Consider the following 16,969-nt stretch of genomic DNA (forward strand, 5'->3'; position numbering starts at 1 on the left):
TCATCAATGCCCACCAGTTCAGGCTATCAGTGCCACCTCATCAGCGCACATCAGTGAAGGCGAAAAATTACAACATTTACTGACAGAAAAAAACGTAAAAAAATTTTTTTTTTAGCAGTGATTAAATACCACCAAAACAAAGCTCTATTTGTGTCAAGAAAATGATAAAACATTTGTTTGTGTACAGTGTAGCACATCCTCACAATTGTCATTCAAAGTGCGACAGCGCTGAAAGCTGAAAAATGGCTTGGGCGGGAAGGGGGTGTAAATGCCTGGTAGGCAAGTGGTTAAAGATTCCCACTTTTCCCCCTCATCTTCCAGGACAGCTACTTGAGAGATGATTGGCTCTGCCCCTACAGGAAACACAAATCAGACACAATTTAAAAGGCCCCTCCCTCTCCTCTAACCCTCAGTTGTTTTGTGTTTCCAAACCCTCCAGGAGCACACCGTAATGTTTGTTGTTTTTTTTATATAGGTCTGGTAACTGTGGTTGGTGGACCCATCTTCTGTTGGTGATATCCAGGACTGGTTGTGGCCATGTCTTGGGTGTTTTTCTATGTTTATAGACCAAGAAGGGCCCCCTGTATGTATTGGGTTACTTGCCTCTCTGGTGGTTTAGCAACTCCCTTTCATTTCCAGCCTCTGGCTGTGTGGAGAGGCATCTTTCTCATGTCTTCCCCACGTTGGGTGTACCAAAATGATGTCTGAGAACTTCTGGTGATGTGGCAAGGTGGCGCTGGAACTGGAAGTGACATGACGCATTTCCTCTACGCTGTTTTCGTAAAGGATCTCAGTGTGGTACAATGCAGGGGACTCGCTACTTTGGAAACAGTCTGCCAAATGCAGGGCAGACTAGTTTAGCAGTGCAGCGGCAGTCAGAGGAGTCTCACCAGCTGGCTTACATTCTCCTCTATGGAGTCTGAGGACAGGACTGAGGATGGAGCACCCACTCGAGTTGATCCAGCCACGGCATCCGGGTCCAATACTTCCCCCAAGGTAAGCCCTTATCTGTGTATAAAGAGCTTCTGCAGGAGGGGGGGGGGGGTCTGTATAATCCTTTTTTATGGTTTTGTTTTTTTCTGGGTTGACAAACCTGTAAAGAAAAAATGTGGGAACTGTAGAGCCGGGCTTTCTGATAGTTATAAAAAACTATTTTGTGAGGATTTTATTCCGTCAAAGGCAGGTTCTGGGTCTACTGTCTATTTAAAGGAGTTGATGACTTCTATGAAGCAGGTTGTGTCCTCTTTTTGGGCCTTTAATGACAAAGTAGCCAGGCTAGGTCCTTCCACTTCTAAACCTGTGACCCAGGAGCCTTCATTCTCAGCTAAATATCTCTCTTAGTGTCAAAGACCATTAGTTCACATAATGTTTCTGACCTAGAAGAAGGTGTGAATCCAGTATCTATGTCTGATGAGGAGTCTGCATCAGAGGATGAGGATAATGGTAGCTCAACTAGGTATCTTTTTCCAGTTGAAGATATTGATGAACTATTAAGGTCAATATATAATTCTAAACAGATCGAGATGCATCAGCAAGCCCAATCTGTTCAGGATAAGATGTACAGAGGTCTACAAGGATGGACATCTAGGTATTTCCCTGTACATCATTCTCTCAAGGATATGATCCTTTCTGAGTGGAAAGAACCTGAAAGAAGGCTGTTCCAGTCTAGAGGATATAAGAGAAGGTTTCCCTTTCAGTCTGATTTTGAGGAGATTTTTTTAAAATGTCCTAAATTAGATGCTCTTATGTCACAGGTATCTAAAAAATCTGATCTTTCATTTGAGGACTCTGGAGTCCTTAAGGATCAGATGGATAGAAAGGCAGACTCCTTATTACGTAAGGCCTGGGATGCCTCTGCTTTTTCTTTAGGGCTAGGTGTAGCTTCAACCTGTGTTGCTAGGAATTTAGATGTGTGGGTCCAACGTCTGGTTGACCTTCTCTCCTCCGACACCTCCATAGAGGAGATAAGGGATTCTCTACCCCTTATTGCCAAGTCAGTTGCTTTTTTGGCTGAAGCGGCAGCAGATTCTGTAAAATCTGTTGCCAGAACATCAGCACTCATTAATTCAGCTAAAATCTTAGGAAGATGATCTTACCTCCATGAATAAACTTTGTGGCATACCCTTTGAGGGCAAGCTCTTATTTGGTTCTTACTTAGAGGAAGTCCTAGCTCATTCCTCTGAGAAGAGTAAACAGTTTCTATCTTCTCAAAGGAATAAGCCCCAGAATTAGAGGCTTTTTCGTGGCTTTCAGAACAAAGTTAATTTTAAGACCAATAGGCAACAGGCAAAGAAGAAGTGGTCATTTAACAAGGACAAGCAAAAAGGGGGGGGGGGGCACTCTTTGCTCCTTCAGCCTCTACCAAAAATCCCCAGTGATGCCAGAGCGTGGGTAGGAGGGAGGTTGTCCCATTTCATCAAGGATTGGGCAGAGATTACCAGCAATCCTTTTATTCTGCAAATGATAGAAAGAGGTTAAAGGTTGAAACTCAAAAACCCCACACCCCTGATGTTTATTCTTCCCCGTCTGCCGAGGGACCAAGGGAGATGGCAGGCCATGGTGAATCTGATTGCGATGTGGGAAACGGAGGGGTTTTTTCTCCCGTTCCAGAAGATCAATAATAATAGTAATAATAATATTTCAGAGGATTTTATGCTCACGTCTTTCTGGTAAGAAAGGGTTCTGGCAGTTTTCTGAAGGTTATCAATTTAAGCGTCCTTAACAGATTCATAGTCTATTCATTTATTCTATACGGAATCTGTTATTACCAGGAGTGTTCATGGTAACCCTGGATCTTCAGGACGCTTACCTTCATGTACCAATCTGCCAGAATCATCAAACGTTCCTCAGATTTGCAGTTTTAATGGAGAACGGTCCAAGTCATTGGCAGTTTAGAGCCCTTCCTTTTGGTCTCATGGCAGCACCAAGGATTTTCATGAAAATCATGGCCGAGGTCATGGCCTATTTTTGAATACAGAGGGTATTGATCGTTCCATACTTAAACGATTTTTTGGTCTTTGCCCGAGAGAAAGAGAGCCTTGTTCAGGATCTGCAATTGATCTTGGGGACCTTTCAGAAATAGGGGTGGAAGGTCCTTCAGCAAAAGACTTGTCTGGTTCCCTCCCAGAGCATGCCCTTTTTGGGTTACCTAATTGAAATGGTTGCTCAAAGATTGTTCTTTGGGAAGAAAAGATTTTAAAGATTCTTCTCTCCATGCAGAACTTCAGGTTGCTCCCACAGGCCTCCCTTCGTCAGATCATACAGTTATTGGGCTTAATGACTGCAGCCATTCTGGGGATGCCATGGGCCCAATTGCATTCCAGGCCCCTTCAGGCATTTTTTTTTGCATCATTGGGATCGCAGAAAAAGCTCATTGAATCAGCTCATACGGCTTCCAAGAGAGGGTTTTCTAATGCCCGTACACACGAGAGGGATTAAGTCTGACAGACCTCCAAAGGAGTTCCGCCGGAGTTCCGACGGAGTTCTGGCGGACTTTTCGACCGAATGGACTTGACCACACACCATCACACCAAACTCCGACGGAGTCGAACGTGATGACGTACGACTGGATTCGACGTAGGAAGTTCCTAGACAGTAGCCAATAGCTGCCCTAGCGTCGGTTTTAGTCCGTCGGAGTAGCACACACACGAGCGGATTTTTCAAAGGGGACCGGGTCCGGCGGAGTTCCGTCGGGAAAATTTAAAGCATGCTTCATTTCTAAAGTCCGTCAGACTTTAGCTTCGCTAAAGTCCGTTGCAGCCCACACACGATCGGATAGTCCGCCGGACTCAGTCCATCGGAGTTTGGATGTCGAAAAGTCCGCTCGTGTGTACGGGGCATTACTCTGTCCTGGTGGGAGCAACAGGAACATCTGCAGGGAGGGAAGGACTGGGCACAGTTTTCCCCAATGAAAATTACTACAGATGCCAGCCTGTGGGGCTGGGGAGCTCACTCAAAGGACTGGCAGGCCCAGGGAGCCTGGCTGAAAGAGGAGGCATGCCAGTCATCGAATTTCAGAGAACTGTTAGCAGTGGGAAAGGCTTTAATTGCTCGGGGGGAGAGGGTCAATTCAAAAGACCTGTTTTTTTTTTTCAGACAATGCCCCAACGGTGGTGTACCTAAACAAGCAGGGGGGCACTCGCTCAGAAACTCCTCTATTGTTAAGATTCTGCCCTGAGCAGAGAACAATGTGTCTTCAGTCAGGGCGGACTATCTGAGCAGAGTAAACATCAGCGCCAGTAGTTGGGAACTGAATCAAGACACATTCCAGGAGATAGTGTTAAGGTGGGGTGTTCCCAGAATGGATCTTTTTGCATCCAGTCTCAACAAAAAACTACCAGCTTTCTTCTTGTGGAAGGAGAGATGGAGTCCTTATGGACAGATGCACTCTCTTTCCCATGGAATCTCACTCTAGCCTATGCCTTTCCTCCTTTTCCTCTCTTACCACTGGTAGTTCGGAAGATTGTTCAGGGTCAAGCAGAAGTTATCCTGATTGCCCTTTGGTGGCCCAGGAGGAGTTGGTTCTCCTCGCTGAGAGCTCTCTCAATAGAACCCCCCTGGCCCCTGCCAGAGCGGAGGGATGTTCTCCGTCAAGGACCAGTACTCCATCCAAACCCTCAGACCTTCCATTTGATTGTCTGGAGGCTGAGCAGCACGTCCTACAGCTAAGGGGGTGCTCAGAGGGGGTTATTGAGACTATTCTGGACAGCCGAAAGTTAGTCACAAGAAAGATCTATGGGAAAGTTTGGAAGACTTTTGTTTCCTGGCAGAAGAGATTCCTTTTCTACTCCCTGTACACTAGATTTGAGAGGGGAGTGGAGAAAGGACTTTCTGTCAGCACCATTAAGGTTCAGGTTGCTGCCCTATCTCGGCAGAAAGAAGACTGGCTGAGGCCCCTCTGCTTAAGAGGTTCCTTTCAGCCAGAACTAGACGTACACCCAGGGCTGTTAAACAGATTCCTCCGTGGGATCTGTTGTTAGTATTAAATGCTCTAACTAGGGCTCTGTTTGAGCCGTTGCATGAGGCCTCTCTAAAATTGATTTCCTTAAAGATTACCTTTCTTTTGGCTATAACGTCTGTAATGTCTGATTTGTGTTTCCTGTAGAGGGCGGAGCCAACCATCTCTCAAGTAGCTGTCCTGGAAGATTCATGGAAATACCGTTACCGTCTCACTAAAGAAGGTATTGTTTTATACTGTGATGGGTGTGGATGTAATTTGGCAATTAATCAATCAGGAGGTAATATTAGGCACACAGCTAGCACAGCAAACTTTTCACACCACAATCAAACTGTAAGGCCAAGATTGTAAAGATAAGGGAAACCATGATTTAGGTAAGGCCCCTTTTCACATGGGACGGATCAGTAATGATCCGCCCCGTGATGATCCGCTCGCTCAGCGGGGCAGGGACCGCCCTGTCAGCTCTCCGCTCTCCTCTATGGCGATCGGATGCGCACGGACCGTCTGTCCGTGTTCATCCGATCCGCTCTGCAGACGGATAGAAAAAGGATTTCCTCCGTCTGCAGAATCGGACAGTAGCGGAGGCGGACGAAATCGTGTGTCTGCGGATGTTCATCCGCAGACACCCGCTATCCCATAGGGATGAATGTATGCCTGTATTTCATCCGCAAACAGATGGATGAAATACGGACATATCGTCCGCATGTGTGAAAGGGGCCTAAGACTGAAAAACAAAATAAACATCAAAATATTGTGAACATGGCTACAGATGGATGTAAAACAGCAGTAACATAAATGCAGATTTACCAAAGAGACATTTGAGCAGTCAGTCTATGTTCTGTTTAAGGTGGATGGGAGTAGCAGGATATAATATAAATGCAGGTTTACCTGTGAAGAGAGAGAAGAGATGTTCAGATGATGACGAGCGGAAGTGCCACTTATTTAAAGAACCCTAACATGCTTCCACTAGCATGTGCTCAGCTGAGTTCAAGCAGTCCAGCCCCTGTTGACACAAAATCTTCCTCTTCCCCGGGCTCTGCTGTGAATAGGCTCCCACAGCTTCCTGGGATATGCGACAGGGGTCTCCTAGGGGGCTAGACACAAGGGGGAGTACTATAAAAGAAAGCAGAACCCCCCCAAAAAAAGTTCCTTTTATTGTGCAGAGGGGCATATTGACATCATTTCATATTTGGTTTAAAGTTCCAACTTAAAATCACCATCTTGGGTGGAGCATAAAGTGATAAACTTCCTTTGTACATTATAGAGAGTCTGTCATGCCACCTTGCTCATATCCTTACCATGTGTAGGACCATAGAAAGACCAGAGAAAGGAATCACATCGATCAGTGGGGACACAAGTGTCTGGCACTCCCGAAGGTATGGCATGCCAAAGAGTTGTGTAAAAGTTGAAGTATTTAATCAAGCTGTCTCATCAACATTGGGCTCTTCCTACTTCTTAAAAAGAAAAAAAACGAAGGGTTCCTAAATAAGTTTAAAATGCTACAGTGGAAGTGAACAGCCTTCATAATGGCAGGTGTGGAGACCTAGTAATTCAATGTAGAGATGGTGGAAACCTCTCATAATGGGCACAGAAGGTGCGGAGACCAGGGAACTGAGTGCAGGGATGGCGGAAAGTCTTCATAAAGGGCACAGCAGATGTGCAGGAATACAGACCTGGGAACTTGATGCAAGGATGATGAAAGCCAATTGTAATGGGCACAGCAGGTGTGGAGATATGGGAACTCCTCTTAGGGATGGTGGACACTCCTCATAATGGGCACAGCCGATGTTGAGACCCGGGAACTCAGCACAAAGATGGTGGGAACCCCTTATAATGGGCACAGTAGGTGTGCAGACCTGGGAACTCAGCACAATTATGGTGGGAACCCCTCATAATGGGCAAAGTAGGTGTGCAGAGATCTCACCAATAGTGTCCTTGAGACATAGAAGAGACTTGTCAGAAGGTTTAATTACTGGAGTCCACTAAAGCCCCATACACACGAGAGGACTTATGTCCGACAGACTTCCGAAGGAGTTCCGTCAGAGTTCTGACGGAGTTCCGACGGAGTTCTGACGGACTTTTCGGCGGAGCGGACTTGGCCACACACAATCACACTAAACTCCGACGGATTTGAACGTGATGACGTACGACTGGATTCGAATAAGGAAGTTCATAGCCAGTAGCCAATAGCTGCCCTAGCGTCGGTTTTAGTCCGTCGGAATAGCATACACACGAGCGGATTTTTCGAAGGGACCGGGTCCGGCGGAGTTCCGTCGGGAAAATTTGAAGCATGTTCCATATTCTAAAGTCCGTCAGACTTTGGTGAATCAAAAGTCCGTTGCAGCCCACACACGATCGAGTAGTCTGACGGACTCAGTCCGTCGGACTTTGGATGTTGAAAAGTCCGCTCGTGTGTACGCGGCATAAAGGTTGAGATATTGCTTTTAGGTGGACCCTTTAAAGTAGGGTTCTTGTGAGCTCTTCACTATGATGCATGCAGAAAATTTTACTTTTCTGTTTGCCCATCAATGTGTTATTGACAGACAGAGGTTATAATTAATGCTTGTTGGGGTTGAGGAGGGGTAGACCCAGGATACAATTGAAGCATTATAATTATTCCAAGCTGCAGAGTTTACAAACCACAATATGTAACCCAATACACAAACCTGGAGAATAGAATCTGCACCCCCTCCATCCTCTGCAGAACTATGCAGTCATCAGACATTATTATCTAATTCCCAAAGAATGAATATTCATGTCAGTCCCACTTGTAATTAAATGAGAAACTCAGGTGATGACAAGTCAATAATGTGGCTTCACCTTGGCTAAGGACAAGTGACACTGTGTAAACGGTACAAACAGGTCGATGTCAGAGGGAAAATTTTGTGTTTTGTTGGAAGAAAATGGTCCCCATCCTTAGACACATACTGTAACCTGGAAATTAGACCATCCTCATACCTAAATCTGAACTCTGGGATAAACAAGCATTATCTAAATACAAGAGTCATACATATTCATACTTGGTGTGCTTTTATGTGTTTCTTCCAGATCTGTTCAGTAATCCAGTGTTAGACTTTTCCTGTAATAAAGACCGCTCGCTGCTGCTGTTCTCTATCCTTATGCAGGGTGACTGGTCATGTCTCTGCCCTCTCCTGTAGTTTTTTGCAGGCAGCCTTTAGTGGAGCCTGCTGGGCCTCTCCCACAGCTTTGCTCTCTGCAAATGCAATGTTCAGCACAGTGATGATGTCACTGCTACTTTTATAAGGTAATATCTAGGTCTGCAAAGGCACACAACGTGGATTTATATTCTATATGGCTGTTGAGGAATATACTCAAATAAAACTTTCTGTGTCCGGGGTTCAGGTTTAAAGCAGAACTTCCATCAAATCCTTTTACATATTATGGATGGAGTGTTAGAACACTCAAAAGAGGGGAACTCCGCATTTGATAGCTGATTGCCTCTCATATCTTGTTTGAATCAAGGCATCACTTGTCCAACTTGCCCTATGAAATTGATAGGGCCGAGCTGCAACTGCAAGCCCAACATTTGGTGCTTGTGATGCACCAAGCTGCCCTGGATTCAGTTTGAGCATTGTTCTCTGGACTTCAAAGGTTCGGATGCTGAACCTAAAATGCATTGAAATCAACAAGAACCAAATTTTTCGAATAAAAAAAGGCCCATTTTCTGGGCTAATAGATAAGGGGCTGTCAAACTTCTTTTTTTTTTTTGTTTAAATCCATGAAACTCAGCTGGGAACAATGTGTTTTGTAGCACTTACAATTACAAAGGAAAAGTGACGGAAAAATGTGTTTTAACTTGCCGGCAAATTACATCGCCCTCCTGATTCTTATTTGAAAATCTATTGCCGAGAACTTAGGTGAGGTCTGTGTTTTTTTTTTTGTTTTTTTTTTACAAGAAGCCAGCAATGAAGACTCAAAGTGTTTGGGTCTGGTACATTTCTTAGGGGGGTACCTCACAAAAAAAAGTGTGAGTTCCGAGGACCAGACCCTTAATCCAAGCATGCAGTCTGGCCCTCCACCTCCTGAACCATAAAAGGCCACACGCCATCAGCATGGTGGTTGGGGTGCCTGACAAAGCATCTGGTCCCTGAAAAGCACAAGGGCCTCATCTCCAGAACCTTTTCTGGTTTTGGAGGTCTGTGGTAGGGGGCTTATCAGAATCTGTCAGACGCTTTAAAAATAAGGGAGTCCCCAGATACTACCCCTCCACGTGAAGGAGTATGGGGTGGAATTGCAGTTCCAAGCCTCTAAAAAAATGTGGCAAGTTGAGTTAATATCACAGAGCTCAATTATGGTCTCATCTGACCACAGCACTTTCTCCCAATCCTTCTTCTCTGAATCATTCAGATGTTCATTGGCAAACTTCATACAAGCCTGTACATGTCCTGTCTTAAGGAGGGGGAATCGCCATGATGCTGACTATGACCCTAAGAACACTATCCCTACAGTCAAGCATGGAGGTGGAAATGTTATACTTTGGGGCTGTCTCTCTGCTAAAGGTACAAACCAACTTTGCCACTTTGAGAGGCCAATGGATGGGGCTGTGTATTGTAAAATCTTGGATGAGAACCTTCTTCCCTCAGCCAGAACACTGAAGATGGATTACGGATGGGTCTTTGTCAGTGGCGGCTGGTGACGTTTTTGGATGGGGGGGCGCCAGACCCCGCCCATCATGACCCCGCCCATCATTTTGGCCCCTCCCATTTCTCATAAAACACGCCCCTTATGTAATCTGAAAAAATTGGCGTGGCCACCGCCTGTAAAAGAGCTATAAGAAGGCGCGGTGGCCCGGCAGAAGAACCGAAGAGGGGGACAAGACCCCCGAAGTCGGAAGAAGAGGCCGGCGGCGAGGAAGAAAGCCGGGCTCCTCCGCTAGCAAAAGAGCTACAAGAGGATAGCGGAGGAGTCCGGCGAGAAGACCCCCGAAGACGGAAGACCCCCGGAGCTGTGCAATAAAATATTTTAACCCTGTGTTGTGTTTTTTTTGTACTTTTTTTCACAGGTGAATGGGTAGGGATACATTGTACCCCATACTCATTCACATAGGGTGGGGGGGGCGGTATCCGGGGCCCCCTTATTAAAGGGGGTTCCCGGATTTCGATAAGCCCCCCGCGCGCAGACCCCGACAACCAACGGCCAGGGTTGTCGGGAAGAGGCCCTTGTCCTCATCAACATGGGGACAAGGTGCTTTGGGGTTGGGGGGCCGCACGCCCCCCCCTCCCCCAAGGCACCCCCCATGTTGAGGGCACGCGGCCTGGTACGGCTCAGGAGGGGGGGGGGCGCCCGCTCGTCCCCACCCCCTTTCCTGGCCGGCCGGGTAGCGTGCTCGGATAAGGATCTGGGGGGGACCCCCACGCCGTTTTTTCGGCGTAGGGGGTTCCCCTTGGAATCCATACCAGACCTAAGGGCCTGGTATGCTCTCGGAGGGGGAACCCACGTCAAATTTTTTTTCAGAAATTTGGCGTGGAGTTCCCCCTTCAGAGCTCATTCTCTGATTGGCCACTGCAAAAGTCGCCTGGCCTGGGGAAACCTTTCTGGCTGTGAAAGCTTTTTTCCATTCATTCAGCTAAATGCATGAACATTCTCAACAAGTAGAAACTAGAAAGCCTTTATGCGGTGACTCACCTGTCTCACTGTCTGGCAGCTCCGCTCGGGCTAAGGAACGGAGCTGCCAACGTCACTTCCGGGTTTTGTGAAGCAGCCGAAAGCCGGAAGTGACTGCCTGTCTAAGAATGACAATGCTCCCGCCCGTAGAATCACAGTGATTTTACGGGCGGAAGCTAGTCGGCGTTCTGCAGTGCGCCGCAAGGCGGGTTTTTAACCCGCAAATGAAGCGCCATGGATGCAATCTTGTGATTCTCAAATTCTCAAATTGTTAAATGACATTTTATTTTATTTTTTAAATGTCTTAAAGGGCCCGTTTTTTTTTATTTATTTTTTTAACTTTTTTTTACACCTAGGGAGAGGGGGGGCGGCGCCCGGGCGCCCCCTATGGGCGGGCCGCCACTGGTCTTTGTACATGACAATGACTCATAACATACCGCCAAGGCAACAAAGGAGTGGCTGAAGAAGAAGCACATTAAGGTAATTCAGTGGTCTAGAAAGTCTCCATACCTTAACCTCCCTGACGGTCTGATAATGTCAGTATTTTTGAATGTCAAAGCAGTACATTGTTTTGCACGGAAATTTGTTGTTTTATATTTTAGGTCTGTAATTCTTAAGAATAACTTAAATCTGTCCAAACATGGGATGTCTACCATGTATGATAAAGTTTGAAACATGAAATCATAAATTATAATATAATAAATAATTATAAAAAATAATAATATAATAATAATACATTTTATTCAATAATGTATGTAGCGCCGGCTCCTGAAGAGCACCCGCTGTGTTGTTGAAAGTTAATTGAAAGTTACACCTGAACTGTAGTTTGGTTTGGGTACAATTGTTTTAAATTTGCACCTCAGCTTCAGTCTGACTGGATGTCATGGTTATGCAGTGATATTACTGTTTGCTTACCTCCCCTCATGTGTTCAGACTAAGAGGCCAGCCACTTCCACCTGGTGGTTTTTATAACCTCTCCTCTAAGCATGGCTCCACCCCAGGCCCTATCAGGGAACCTTATATTAACCTGTGCACTGCAAGCCAACAGTGCTGATCAACCATTGTGTATTCCTTTGTGTGTTTAGCTTTCTGTTACCTGCCGTGTGCTCTACTGTTGTTCCGTTACCAACTTTGCCGTATCTTTGACTATTCCTGTTTGCCTGTGATCCTGACCTTTTGGCGTGTCCCTGACTATTCCTGTCTGCTTGTGGCCCCGACTTTGGCTTTGCCCCTCACCATCCCTATCCTCCTGTTGCCTACTGTGGGTGTGAGCTGGGGGACCCTGGGGGTCACAACCTGGAGTCAGTTGTAGCCAGTCCATCCTCCCCACTCGAGGCTCTGGTGAACACCTGCTGGCTCTTAGATTCCGCGCCCCTGGGAATCTTATGCTCTAACCTCGGTGGGATCTGTCTCCCATCCGCAGCAGTCAGCCGTAGGGTCCACAACCTTGAGGTGCACTCCTGATCACTACGGTGCGCATCTGTCACCTCACCTAAAGGTGACCTGACACTGGACTACAGGATGTTCAGCCTGGCCACAAGGGGCACTGTCTCTTCTGGCAGGCATGGAACCACAATCTAGTTGGGTGCTTTAAGTTTACTCTCTCTTGAAGCCCGCCCAGTGGGAGTGTCACTCTTGCTGTGCTTTCTGGGAGAGGGTACTTAAGATGCGGATGCCACGTTCGGGGTTCTGGTCCAGAAGTATGTTCTGACTCCATGGTCCTGGTCCTCCTGACCAGCCTCCAGGAAGGCTGTGGCCTGGGGTGCGGATCCACCCGACTTGTTGTCTTGGGGCTGGCTAGCCTGAGGCAAGGAAACTAAAGAAGTATTCCAAGGTGGTCTGGTGCCGTCTCCGGTAGTTGGAGAGGCCCAATAACTTCGCAGCTATCCAGGGGAGGACTCTTGAGAAGAAGGCCATGTACGGGTTGGTTTCTTAGCAAGAGCCTGGTGGGGCTGAAGTACCTAAGTGAATCCTGTCTCGTGGTTATCGCCAAGCTGGCTGAAAGATCCAGGTATCACACAAGTTTTCCACAAGTTTTAGTTTCCTGAAGTTCTACAACACTGTCTGTGACAGAGACGTATTCCTGTAAGTTCTACAACAACGTCTGTGGCAGAGACTTGTTCCTGAGTAAAGCACCTTGTTGGCTGCTAGGCCTTGTGAGAAAGGGACTATTGAACATCCAGTTGTGAATGGCTATTCTCTGGATCTAGTCAAAGTAAGCAAGTCTTTCTTTATTGATTTTGACACTAATGCCACGTACACACGATAAGACTATGCGCCGGACCTGCCCACACACGACCGGACTTTTACAGACTATGGCGGGAGTCCACCGGACTTTTGAAATGACAGACTTGCCCACACACACGGAGGAAAGTCCGTTCATTTTGAACGCGGCTCCAGGTAGACGAGACTAGCGGCGGTGAGATTGACACCTCTCTGGCCCCGTCACCTGCTATGGACTTAAAGGGGAAGCCCTACGCCGGAAAAACGGCATGGGGTCCCCAAAGCACCTTGTCCCCATGTTGATGAGCACAAGGGCCTCTTCCCGACAACCCTGGCCATTGGTCGTCGGGGTCTGCGGGCAGGGGGCTTATCGGAATCCGGGAGCCACCTTTAATAAGGGCCCCCCAGATACCAGCCCCCCACGCTATGTGAATGAGTATTGGGGTACCATGTTATTTTGCTGTTTCCTCATTGCTGGGTAGAATGTCATTGCTGGTCGGCTGTGTCCACACCTCCCGTGGTGTTATTGTAGTCTATCACTTAGAGGCATACTAAGCCCTTGTACACACGATCGGAGATTCCGACGGAATGTGTCCGATCGGAGCGTTTAGTCGGATATTCCGACTGTGTGTGGTCTGCATCGGACTGTTTCCGTCGGAATATCCGCCGGACCAACTTTTCCAACTTGCCGGAAATATTTTCAGCCAAAATGCTCCGATCGGACATACTCCGATCATGTGTAGAGAATTCCGATCGGACATAGTGCCACGCATGCTCAGATCAAATTCCTACATCAAAGCTATTGGCTACTAGCCTGAACGTAGTCCCATCATAACGAAATTACGTCATCACGTTCTGAAAGATCGGATTTTTCGATAACTTTGTCCGACTGTGTGTATGCAACAGTTTCGGACAAGATCCATCAGACAAAACTCGACGGACAAAATCCGACGGATTTGGTTGTCGGAATCTCCGACCGTGTGTACAAGGGCTAAGTAGGGGGCGGGGGGTGTGGGCCGCCCCGGGTACTACACACTGGGGGGGGGATCAGGCCGGCACCACCCTCCGCGATTGAATCGGTGGCAGCGCTGCGGGATTAGGCAGCAGCGCAGTGACAGGCACAGGCAGAGAGAGGAAAGCTATCGTTGTGATGCAAGGGGGAGGGGGTGTGCGGGAGGTGCAGGGTGACACCGTTTCACCTTCCATCCCCTCCTCTCCCAGCCGCAGGCTGTCTGTCTGTGCGATCACGGATGTCACACAGGCACAGCCGAGCGGCCGCCTCCCCCTCCTCTCTGTTTATGTGTAAACAGGGGGAGGGGATCTGCTAAGCATGTCCCGCCGCGCTGATCTGAGGCACTGAACGGGGGCTACACTGAAGAGGGTGGGCTACACTGAAGGGGGGGCTACACTGAAGAGGGGGGCTACACTGAAGAGGGGGGCTACACTGATGGGGGGGCTACACTGAAGAGAGGGGGCTACACTGAAGGGGGGGGATACACTGAAGGGGGGGATACACTGAAGGGGGGCTGCACTGAAGAGGGAGACTGCACTGAAGAGGGGGGCTAGACTGAAGAGGGGGGATACACTGAAGGGGGGCTGCACTGAAGAGGGGGGGGTACACTGAAGAGGGGGGCTGTGTAATGTAAAGGGGTTCAGAGCTGCAGGATGATGTGTAATATAAAGAGGCCCAGAGAAGCAGGGTGCTGTGTAATGTAAAGGGGTGCAGGAAGCTGTGTAATGTAAAGGGGTCCAGAGGTGCAGGGGGCTGTGTAATGTAAAGGGGTCCAGAGGTGCAGGGTGATGTGTAATGTAAAGGGGTTCAGGGTGCTATGTAATGTAAAGGGGTCCAGGAGGGCAGGGTACTATGTAATGTAAAGGGGTCCAGAGGGGCAGGGTCCTGTGTAATGTAAAGGGGTCCAGAGGTGCAGGGTGTTGTGTAATGTAAAGGGATCCAAAGGTGTAGGGTGTTGTGTAATGTAAAGGGGCCCAGAGATGCAGGGTGCTGTGTAATGTAAAGGGGTGCCGGGAGCTGTGTAATGTAAAGGGGTCCAGAGGTGCAGGGGGCTGTGTAATATAGAGGGGTCCAGAGGTGCAGGGTGCTATGTAATGTAAAGGGGTCCAGAGGTTCAGGGTGCTATGTAATGTAAAGGAGTCCAGAGGTGCAGGGTGCTGTGTAATGTAAAGGGGTCCAGAGGTTCAGGGTGCTGTGTAATGTAAAGGGGTCCTGAGGTGCAGGGTGCTATGTAATGTAAAGGGGTCCAGAGGTTCAGGGTGCTGTGTAATGTAAAGAGGTCCAGAGGTGCAGGGTTCTGTGTAATGTAAAGGGGTCCAGAGGTTCAGGGTGCTATGTAATGTAAAGGAGTCCAGGAGGACAGGGTGCTATGTAATGTAAAGGGGTCCAGAGGTGCAGGGTGCTGTGTAATGTAAAGGGGTCCAGAGGTTCAGGGTGCTATGTAATGTAAAGGGGTCCAGAAGGGCAGGGTGCTATGTAATCTAAAGGGTCCCAGAGATGCAGGGTGCTGTGTAATGTAAAGGGGCCCAGAGATGCAGGGTGCTGTGTAATGTAAAGGGGCCCAGAGATGCAGGGTGTTGTGTAATGTAAAGGGGTCCAGAGGTGCAGTTGTGGAGAGGGAGTACACAGTAGTGACAAAGAGATATTGAATGATGCAGGGGGCACAGTGGGGTATTTTTACATTTTAATGGGGGGGGGGGGTGCCAGATATAGGATCTGCCCCGGATGTCAAATGCTCTAGGTACGCCCCTGCTATCACTACTTGTGGCTTCATGATTTCTTTCCTACCTTTCGTGCGTACCGTACCAGTGGAGGTATTATGAAGTGTTCTCATTAGGCAAACATCTTTCTTATTAAGCCATCGCAGTGCCTTAATTTTGCCTTTCTGCCAGGCAACCATTTCTCCAGTCTTCAACTTCTTATTGCCAAACATTTGCGGCATGTCGCACCGGTTAGCCCTAACGGTTCCCTAGGCATCTGTTTTGTTTTGCAGAAGAAACTCATAAAGTTCAGGAGACATTGTTCTCATTGTACCGGCTTGTCTCTGTAACTATTTTTTCAGTAATCTCATCGTGAGAAATAATTGTAAGTATGCCAAAGGGTTATCGTGTTCAACATCTACTTTCATACCAGATGCTCCAGTAAATTGGAATCTTAGGGGCGCTGCCTGATCTGTACCAGAGTCAATAGAGCACCAAGTTCGCACATCACTGAGCTGTCGCTGTCGTCATTTTCTTTTTTTAACAATCACAATGTTCCTTTATTGAACAAAAGTATGGTACAGCGTACAAGTTATGCACAGCATCAAAGAACAAAACATATTATGCATTGACAGTTCTAAGGAGAGCAAAAGACACATCAGCAGGGCTCGAGTCCTGCGGGAACACGTGGGAACGGCGTCCCTGCACTATTTTCACAGCGGGAACGCCGTTCCCTTTGCAGGACTCGAGCCGCCCGAATGAGATGTATGCAGAGTAGCGCAGGAAGCGTTTGACTGTAAGCTCTCCCTCACTTCACACAGCGCTGTTCGCTCCCCGGCGGCCCCCCCTCTCTTCTCGTCTATGGTCTATCCCAGATGATGTCACTAGCCAATGAGGATAGACGAGAAGAGAGGAGGGGCCGCCGGGGAGTGAACAGCACTGTGTGAAGTGAGGGAGAATTTACTACAGCCAAACGCTTCCTGTGCTACTCTGCATACTGCCTAGTAAGATGACGATGTGCCCTATAATGTGCCCCCTGGTGTGTTATGTGCCCCATGCCCTAATGTGACCCCCTGCCCTGATTTCCTATGTGCCCCATGCCGTAATGTGTCCTCTGCCCTGATGTCCTATGTGCCCCACTGTGCCCCATTATGTGCCCTGATGTGCCCCATGCCGTAATGTGCCCCCTGCCCTGATGTGCCATAATGTGCCCTGATGTGCCATAATGTGCCCTGATGTGCTATGTGACCCATAATGTGCCCTAATGTGCCCCCATGTGCCAACATTTCCCATGCCCTGATGTGCCATGTGGCCTGATGTGCCCCATGCCCCCATGTTCCCCGTGCCCTTATGTGCTATGTGCCCTGATGTGCTATGTGCCCCATAATATGCCCTGATGTGCTATGTGCCCCATAATGTGCCATAATGTTCCCTGATGTGCCCTGATGTGCC

The sequence above is a fragment of the Lithobates pipiens genome, unplaced genomic scaffold, assembly GCF_037356315.1.
Source record: "Lithobates pipiens isolate NorthernLeopardFrog02 unplaced genomic scaffold, aLitPip1_a1.2 Scaffold_25, whole genome shotgun sequence".
NCBI classification, from domain to species: Eukaryota; Metazoa; Chordata; class Amphibia; order Anura; family Ranidae; genus Lithobates; species Lithobates pipiens.